Source organism: Marmota marmota, unplaced genomic scaffold, assembly GCF_001458135.2.
Source record: "Marmota marmota marmota unplaced genomic scaffold, marMar, whole genome shotgun sequence".
In the NCBI taxonomy this organism is placed as follows: Eukaryota; Metazoa; Chordata; class Mammalia; order Rodentia; family Sciuridae; genus Marmota; species Marmota marmota.
This window is the reverse complement of record NW_025999924.1, coordinates 15,825,634-15,836,370: the sequence shown is the minus strand read 5'-3', so window position 1 is coordinate 15,836,370 and position 10,737 is coordinate 15,825,634.

Here is a 10,737-nt window from a genome sequence, read left to right as displayed (position 1 = left end):
TATCATAATCCTGTGTTTTGTAAAAAATTCCTCCTCTCAGATCAGTAAATTCCACTGAGGGTTACTGAGTATGTGGTAAGATAAGTAAATTCTGTGCATATTTGACTTCCTTTATGATGAGTTTCATGGGGGACATCAATACTGTGTAGAGCAAAGCAGTGCATATATTCGTAAACAGAGGGTTAGAAGCATAGTAGGCAAAGTCAAGTCCAGTCTATGACTCTGTTTCCTCTTTTCCATGTTGAAAGAGCATTACTATGAGCAATACCTATCGGGTTCCTGTTTCTCCAGGGAAATTGGTTGTTAGTGTTATGGTTTAGATATGCAATGTCCCCCAAAAGCTCATGTGTGAGATAATGCAAGAAAGTTTAAAGGCAAAATGATTGGATTATGAGAGGTTTGAGTAACTGTAGGCAGATATGTTATGACTGGAAGAGGTGGGCCATTTGGGGATGTGCCACTGGTGCATATGTTTTGATCTTGGTGAATGGAGCATGGTCTCTCTCTGCTTCCTGGTGTGATATCCTCAGCTATTTTCTTCCACCACACCCTTCCACCATGATGTTCTGTTTCATTTAGGGCCCCAAGGAATGGAGTAAGCAATTTATGGACTGAGACATCCTAAATTGTGAGTGCCAAATAAAGTTTCTTTTTCTAAAATTGTTCTTGTTGAGTTACAGTGACAAAAAAATAATAATAGTAACAAAAAAAGAAAAGCTGACTAAAACAATGTGTACTGTAGGTAGGTTAGATCCTCAGAAATGTCCACATCCAAATCAGCCTTGATGTTGAATCCATGAATCTCCTCTAAGATATTGAGTCCAAGATTTTGAACTTTATTATTTTTCTCTGGTTTCATAATTCATCAGTCCATTAAATAAGGGTTAATTTTCCTGGGGGATTAAATATACCTGATATCTCACAGGAGAACATGTTTTATCTACAATCACAAGCAGTTTCCCCTGATGCATTGAACTTTTTTGTGGATTTTCACCAGTTAAAAAAGATTACATTTCTTCCAATTATCACGTTCTATACATATATTTTCTTTCTTGACCTTCTTCATATTAAAGGTTTCCAATATTGATTCTTCTAAGTTCCTGCCAGTAAATAAATATAGGAAATTAACTGTGACATTTTCCCCTTGTAGAAAAAAAAATAAGCATTGAATAAATATGCTGCTCAAAGTTCTGTCGACAGGGGATGGTTTTCTTTCTCTCTCTCCATTAGTTACCCTTGAGTGAGGCTGCAGTGTTATTAGTGTTTCATACATGTTGGTGTCAGTATAACAAGAGAAACCATATAGTAAGTACTGCTGCTCTTCTTCTGTGGTTCATAAGAAATCCCAATGGGGCCAAAAGTATATGGTAAGAAAGAGAAAACAAAGGTGGATGAATCGCCATTTGCTTAAGTAACTTATTTGGGTTTGATTTGAGTTTTATGTCAGTGTATCACCTCTAAAGAAGAAATTCAGGTATATAGGTCCAACTGCATGTCTCAGTGGACTTAAGAACCTTTTTTTTCATGATGGGAAGCTCCGGACTTGTGCTTAATTTGAAGTCCTGTAAGTACATATTCTTTCTCTCTTAAAAGTCAGTAAGAAAGAAGGACCAGGTCTGGGGATGTGGCTCAAGCGGTAGCATGCTCTCCTGGCATGCGTGAGGCCCGGGTTGGATCCTCAGCACCACATAAAAACAAAGATGTTGTGTCTGCCAAGAACTAAAAAATAAATATTAAAATTCTCTCTCTCTCTCTCTCTCTCTCTCTCTCTCAAAAAAAAAAAAAAAAGAAAGAAAGAAAAAAAGAAAGAAGGACCAGTCTTTTTTAGTTTTATCTAATTACCCAACCCCACCCTCAATCTGAAGAATTCTCCCTAGAATTCTATTAGGATCTTCTTCTTCAAGCTCACAAACAGCAAAACTCTTTCAGCAAGTTAAACAAATGTATTCAGATTTGTTGTTCTTACATTTGCATATTGAAATTCCTAAATATTATCCTTGTCAAACAAATTAGAAAAAAAAATTTATCCATTCATCAAATCACTTACTAGCCTGTAATTATTTCTCAAATGATGTAAAATGGCTTTTGCCCTTCATCAGAAAAATTGTCTATGAGATCAGAGTTGGTCGTTAATAGTCAATAAAATATTATAAATTGATCTATACCCTTAATGTGATTTTAGCCCTCTTCTGTTGTCACTTTACAAATTTCCCTAGGATTTATTTATCTGTTTTTTTTTTTTTTTTGTATTAGTCTTAATTTATATCTACACTACAGATCTCCTAAGTTCTTGAACTGGATTTTGTTTTTTTCCCATCTTCACTTATCAAAGGAATGTGTATGTAAGCTTGCCAATGGTTTATGTATGTCTACAATGAATTGCTGCCTGTCTTTAATCCCTATTCCATTAGCTCCTAGAAAAAGTTAGTAGTGATCCATGACCACTACTCTATCACATTTATCCCTCAATCAGTAAGTTCTGAGACTAATTTTCCACTCTCTAATATTGGTTAAATCTCTGTAAGTTTTCTCCTTATTCACTCTTAGCATCTTGCTAAATCATTCATATTCTAGCATAAAAATTATCTTGATATTTTATTGAGTTTAAAGGTTGAGACTGGAGGATTGCTTGAAGTCAAGACCAGCCTGGGCAACATAGTGAGAACCAATTTCAAAAGGACTGTTATTTTGTTCCATAGTCAAGTTATAGTCTAATCCATTATTCACTGTATAACAAGAGGGATCTTTCTGGAACATTAAATATTATAACATTTTAACATAGAATAGGAAAATGTCAAAGTTACCATGTTAAAAAGGACACTTTGTGAGTGAAAATAAACATAAAATTATCTATGACTTTAATTGTTCTGTAGGAAATAAAAACCTGAGCTCTCCTGGAATATCCAGGCAATTTGATAATAGTATAAGTATATAGTTTTCCATGGATCCCTCCTAAATTATGAGAATAAAGAAGAGAAAGCAAATCAAGCTTAGGCTAGCAGCAAATTTCTCCATACTATTAATTTCCTTATTCAACTTGTAGAAGATCACACTCTTCATAGCTATTCTTCAAGTTATAGACAATGGGTTTGATATTGGCTGAAAATAACCAAAAAAACCAAGCTTCCTAGTTACCATAAGATGAATAATTAATAAAATATTTCTTGCATAATTTGGGGACATTTTAAATAAACTAATATCATAACATTCAAAAATATGTATTAACCAATAGCTATATATCAATAATTTACGAAAACACTATGTTCCTTATATAATAAGGAACTTATATATAAAAACTTATAAAAATTTATATAATAAGTCAGCAATATACTTGAACTTGATCTAGTCATTTTTTTAATAACCCAAATCACATTGGCTTTATTAAAATAATTTTATGTCTCTAACTGTACACAGGAACCAAGATAAAACCATCTCTCAATGTAAAAATGTCTAAAATTTAACACATAAACTCTTTCAAAGCAATAAGAAAAGACATGAACCATAATGAACATATTGTCAGAAGACATAAAAATACAAATACCAGTAGAAGAAAGAACACACAAAATATATTTTAACAGAAAGAGGCTGCTAAGTTAAACCTTAATGAAAATGTTTCACTTCTTATTTGACCATGTTTTAGGATGGCTACTCTTCAATACATTATCGTTGTAATAGATATTAGAAGAGAGATTGCAGAAGATGGCCAAATGATTCAAGATCCAAGAAATACAGATATTGAAGGCAGAAGACATAGTTTCTCTTTAGAATTACAGTAGGTTTCATGATCTGATAAAATCTATTATTGTTAGCATTTTGTTTCTTCAGCACTGTGATGTATGTTTATGAAGAGTTCATTTCACAGGAGAATGGTAAAGACTAAATATTCTCTCTGACTTTAGAAGTAAAATGAAATGTTTTGCATTTAAAGTGAAAATTGGTGATTGATTTCTTAAAAATCTCTGAATTGTGAGTTTTGGTTTTTTCTTTTTTTTTTCATGCTAAGTATAAAAGCAAAAATGTGTTCTGTAAGCAACAGGATTTCACTCACTTCAGCTCAAAGTAACTTACTACATTGTTAGTTTTCTCTTTGAAATTTTAAAAAGCTTACAAAATATTTCAAAAGTGTCTTATTGAATCCTCCCCCGTTTTTTAGTTTTAGATGTCAACAATGCCTTTATTTTATTTATTTCTTTTATGTGGTGCTGAGGATTAAACTCAGTGCCTCACATATGCTAGGAAAGTGCTCTACCACTGAGCTATAAACTCAGCCACATGAATCCCATTTTTTAAAGTAACCAAATTATAGTGGACTGCACTATCTAGCAGCATGCCATATGAAAATTCCTCAGATTAATAATGAAAATTAGTAAAACAGATACCTGAGATACCGTGAAATCTACATCATCAACATTTTATAATTCCCTAACTTTACCTTCATACTCCAAATAGGATGAAACTTGGTTTCAGGTTCTGAGTTACCACAATAGGTGAGCTTTCCTTTGATTTTCTGAATTTTTAATGGTAGAGATTGTATGACATCATAATGATGTAAAACAGATACTTTTAATCTAATTAGTGTCAAACTACAGTGAGATATCACCGCATGCCAGTAAGAAGGACTATGTGATCAAAAACAAACTAAAGATGGCAAGTGCTGGCAAGGAAGTCAAGAAAAGGGAACACTTGCAAATGGAGGTTCCTCAAAAAATTAAAAATAGAACTTAAAATAAAAAAAATAGAACTTAAAAATTTTTTTTAAAGCACTGGGGACCCACTAATTTGTAGAATCCAAAAGAGTTGATCTTCAGAATCTGAGAATAGAATGGTGGATAACAGAGGCTGGGGAGAATTGGAAAGGAGAGAAGGGGAGAGTTTGGGCAAGGGGTATCAAGCTATAATTATAGGGTTTAGAAGTTTCTGTGTGATTACAAAATAGGATGACCTGAGAAATGACATTGTGCTGTATATTTTAAAAGCTAAAAGAAAAGGGTGCTTTAACCATGAAGAAATGATCAATGTTTGAAGAGATAAATATGTTCACTCAATACATAATGTAATATATATGTGTGTATAAGAACACTGCATGGTACTCCATTAATATGGACTTTTTAGTGTTTATGTTTAAGTTAAAGAATTAGTGTCAGAACAGTGGCCATTTATTGTAAAAGTCATTTTTTTCATCTATGTTTGCTTGTACTGATTTTTAGAATTATTCAAAAACCCATTTTTTCTGCATATATAGGAGCCTGGATTTCAGCATACCTCTTTTATTAATTTTCTAGCTGCTAAATATCATTTTGGAAAAATATGCAATTTAGTCATATAGATTTGTGAGTTTCTAGATAATAGAATTGATTATAAAATTGAAAGTAGGATCTTAAAATGCAACATATCCATTGTAGTGAAGATTTGTTTTTAAGGTCAGTAGGTTTAATGTGCTTTCAAATTGTGAAATTGTTTTTATGACTTTTGAGATTTGGGAATATTTAAGATGCTAGCTTTTACAATGTTTGTCTTGTGAAAAACATAGGAATACAATTCAGCACATATCCAGAAGTATTTAAACCAAAAATATAAAGTGCAGAGACTGTACTACGTTATATTTGGTTCAAGATAAAAGGGAGACAGTTTCAGAATGCAATCCATATGTTGCCTCAACTATAATCAGTCTCCCCTTTAAAGTTAAGCTTTTATGAGCACACGTTTCATGTCATCATAATTTATTACGCTAAACTATGTAGTACCACTGATACTTTGTTTTTGTTTGTGTTGATCTCTTTTGACTTTAAGTAAAAGAAAAATGAGATTTTTGCTGTTATATATAAATAGAGCTATTACAGAAATACAAATATAAATCATACAACTTCATACAAAAATATAAAACTAGAGATTTACTCAAAATATACAGAGTATGTTGAAAGGTTAATTTTTCTTTCTTTGTGATATTAATACCAGTTCTACTAAGAGATTTGATATTGGCTATTATTTCATGTTGAATTCAATTGAGTTTAACTGAAAATAATCTTTCATTCCATTAATTTCCTATATGATTGGTGTGTGTTTATGAATCAACTTTCTCAAATTACTTTGGAGCAACATTGCTGGATGTAAGAGATATTTACTGCAATGCATACACTATTTTGTCATAAACTATAATACTCCCTAAGGTTTCATCAATGTCTTTGGAAATTCCCTTTCTTTCAAATACACTGGCTTCACATGGAGTATTTTGCATAATATTAATGTGGTTTGTTTACTCCAGAAACTTTTCCCTTCTAAGAAAACCAGACTTTCACAAAATATTTCTTGCCCGTAGACAGGTCTTACTTTTCTGACTTCTCATCCTCCTTCTGGTTTCCTCAGTTAACAAAGAGGAAACTAAAATCTTTAAACACTCTTATCATTTAATTTAAATATGAGAAAAGTGAGGGAGAAAGAACATCTTATCCAAGGGAAAAATATTATTTTCAGTGTATTATGTGTCAGAAAATGATTCAGGATAAAATCAAATTGGTTGATTAAATAAATAGAAATTAGAAAACTGCCTAAAAATTTAAATGTATATTAAAATTTAAAACACACATATATCAATTTATATTTAAATTTAGAACACACATGTAAGTTTATGTAAATTATTTTGGTAAAATATATTTAAAATATTAATTATATTTTTTAAAAGTTTTGAAAATAGTATGGTGCAAGATGGCATTATAACCAGAATCATAACAAAATTTTAATTAGGTTTACTTTAATTTAAATAATTTGGTGGCCTTGGATATGGTTCTCAATGTGGCCTTCCATTTTCTCATGGATATATGATTTAGACATTATATTATTCTATTTGGTTAAAATGAATAAGTGAAAATGCCAATCAACTGGAAAAATTATATACATAAACTGCTCTCCAATTCTGTTCTCAGCTCTGTCTGCCCCTCACTAAAGCATTGCTCTCCTATAGACAAAATGGCTCACACAAATTTTTGCTGGTTCATAGAATGTGACATCCCTTTTAGTGGATTGCATTCTAGAGCAATGCTGCTTATATGAGAAGTTCTATGGATGAGTAGGTGAATAGAGAAATCCTTTTTATAAATATCATTTACCAACTTCTTAGAAAATTTAAGAAACATCATTTTTTAAAGTAAAAGACTGTGAAGATTGACATTGCTGGAATAAAAGTTAAAACTTTCAAAAGTTAAACAGAAACATTTATTTATAACTTTGCTAGTAGAAATAATTACACATTTTCACAATTTTACCAAACAATAACTTCAGTAACAGTTTGAGTACTTTAACAGATTTGTCTTGTATGACTTACAAGTTAATGAAGTTCAAATGTGTTATATATAAATAGAGCTATTACAGAAATACAAATATAAGTCATATAACTTCATGCAAAAATATAAATTCTGTTATATAAATGCAAATTGTCAAACTGAAGTATAAATGAAATCTTATACTTTTGCATAGAAAAGGAGACTGTCCACTTTTCTATGAAAAAAAATAAATTTTCAAGGATTTTTTTTCCATATTTCTTATAAGTATATTTTGAAACTTGTTTTGTTTTCAAAGAGAATTGATTATTTGATTTTGCTAATCTAATAAGTGAAACTCAAAGGCAAGATACCTACAAAATTGATTAGCTAATCCAGTACTGTATCAATAAGGATGTAGGGTTACATTTAAATAACTGTCTGCTGCCTCCCACGCTCTTAAATGAAAGCATAGGCAGCCAAGTACCTGTGTGTTCTCATTTTCTGCTTTAAAAAGATATAGTATCTCAATGAAAGAACTGAGTTCTGATCATTAGCAAATTTGCAGCCTCTGTCTATATTGTTTCCTCTGCCATAAACTACATGAAAATACCACAAATGGCCTTATGTGAAAATTTGTAGCTTTATCTCTTATCTTCTTTCTCTTAATCTCTTCCCACTCCTAACAATTGTATCAAGAGCTACATTTCAAATTAGAATTTTGTAAAATATCGGAATTGAAAGTGAGAAACTGATAAACACATGGTTTGAGCTATTCTCTTCTCTTTTCCATCTCCTCCCTTCCTGGGAAATTCTTTTGAAAAGCCACACATGATACATCCCAGCAAGGATTCAGGCAAGGGTCTGTAACTGAGGAGCAGCTGCAGGTGCCTATGTGTGGGGTCAAAATTGAACAGGGAGAACAGATGTTGGATGGGGAACAGGTACTCCTCTTCCAAATAACTTCAGAATTCAATTCAATAAATTCTTTGAGAGCAAAGAACTCAAATTACAAATTCATCTTCTCTACCAATTACTCATGTTTTCTAAATTAGCACATGTAAATCAAAAGAAATTGTAATTACTGAAGAGTGAATATTAATATTTTCTTTTTACTCTAAATGATGAGGTTATTGCATAAGCCAGAAAGATAATACAATTAATATTTGATTTAGAGACACATTACTGAGAAAAAATTTACTCTCCAAAATAGGATGAGAAGAAAGTATTTAGTTTATTTTTTTTTTCTGGCAAATTAAACAACACTTGATTAAAATTCCTTATTTTCTGTAAAATTTTCGTGGATCTCAAATCCTACAAGGGGGTGTGAAGTGTCAAACAACATTTTTTATATATATACACACACACACACATATATGCACATACATATACATTATACATTATTGACTCAATGAGAATGACTTTCTTTTTTTAATACTTATTTTTTAGTTTTCAGTGGACACAATATCTTTATTTTATTATTATCTGGTGCTGAGGATCCAACCCAGCGCCCCGAGCTTGCCAGGCGAGTGAGCTACCGCTTGAGCCACATCCCCAGCCCCGACAATGACTTTCTCATTGCATCATTTTGGTTTATTTAAGCAGTCACAATTTAAATTTTATCATAAATACATTCTGTGTGCAGAAGGATAAACTCCAAAAAGACATATTCTCTTCACTTTGTTCCAAAATGTGTTAGCATTTTCATAGCATGTTTTTTATACAATGAAATAAAGCAGCTTTTCACATATCAAGACATTTATTTAATCCAGGGAGACAAAAATTATGTGACTTCATACCTTACATCCTCTTTTTGTTTTTCTTTTTTCCCCCGCACACCAAAGATTAGTGAATTCACTCTCAATGATTTATATCCTTCCAATGTGGTTCAGATTTTAAATCACTTTAATGCTACAATTAGCTCCTATTCCATGATTATCACAATTTAATTTCATTATTATAGTTCATGACAAGCAAAACAATTAACAGAACAGTGGTTTCATGTGACTGTCATAATTGTAATAATTAAAACACTACCAGAGTATGATGATTTCAATAGTACCTATATAAATTTGCAAGCAACATATAAATGATTAATAAAAATACATAAACATGCCAGAATCTGGCTTTTTCTTGCATTTGAGGTTGTACCAAATTATGAAGCTAGAGTGTCATAAAAAGTGAAATTTGAAGGAAAATTAAGGAGACAGTGTTGGGGGTCTACAGATCTCTCTGCCTGAGTGTATTTAAAAGGGGAAACTATGTAATAGAAAACCAAGCTGTTTCCCATTCTCTTTCCTAATTGTATCTCAGAAAATATTGGTCATATGCATTTCTCAAAATATTTTAACTTATTTTTAAATTTTTAAGTGTTTTAACAAATTAATACATAGCAATATACATTATATATATATATTGAACATGTATTAACACAAGAAAACACAGTTTAAAAACCTTATAAATTGTTTTCTAAAAATATTTCTGCCTCAAATAGAACATTGGTTTCACTACAAGGTCAAATAAATATAAATAAAAACAATGAAATAAGATATCTAATGAAGTCTGCTACTAACTAGACTCTGGAAGATATGCTATATTATGAGACTATGAACTAATATAGGTACTTCTTATGCATATAGAATAATCAAGTAAGTGACATATAAATTTATAATATACTTAGCATTTGACAGAAATTTCTTTAAGAACTTCAAACACCTTATTTTAATCATTAGAAAAAAATACTCTTAATTCATATAAGAGATATCTGAGTATGAATAAGTAGTATTTCCAAGATCACTTAACTAGAATATAGTTGATGAAGAAGCTGAGTGTTGGCTGTCCTATGTCAGAACCTGTGTCCTTTAAATACTGTTCCATCTTGCTTTCCATCAGACAAAGCCTGCTAGGATGTTCCCTAGTATAAAACAGTTAATCACTTAACATTATGTAAATATCTGTAGATCAATAATAATGCACATTTTAAATTATGAATGATTTTATTGAATATGGTTTAAAGCATTTAATTACATGATAAATATAAGTAAGACTTTAAATACTCAAAGTTGGTCTAGTTGAAAGCAGTGTAACATTTACTTAAAACAGCCTCAACATAGAATTTGGTTACTTTTAAACAGTATGTTCATTTAATTTTCACTCATTTATACATGAAAACTTTATACATTTCAGCTCTTTCAAGTGTGACTTCTCAGTTGAGTGTTCTATTACCCTCTGGATGTGAAGGTTGCAGTGTAGGTACTGTTCTTACTGTGGGGATCAGTGGGACAGACACGTCTTTGGTCAGGTCCTATTCATGGTGTCTATATTCCGTCCTTTAGAAAAGTAAAACTCTGATAAAGTCTGCCCCAATGTATAATAAAATTAAGTGTAATAAATATTCATTATTTTAAATCTGTGCATGTGCTTAATAAATAAGTCTTGCAGTATATGAAATATGAAATATGAAAGAGACAAAGGAAAATTGATT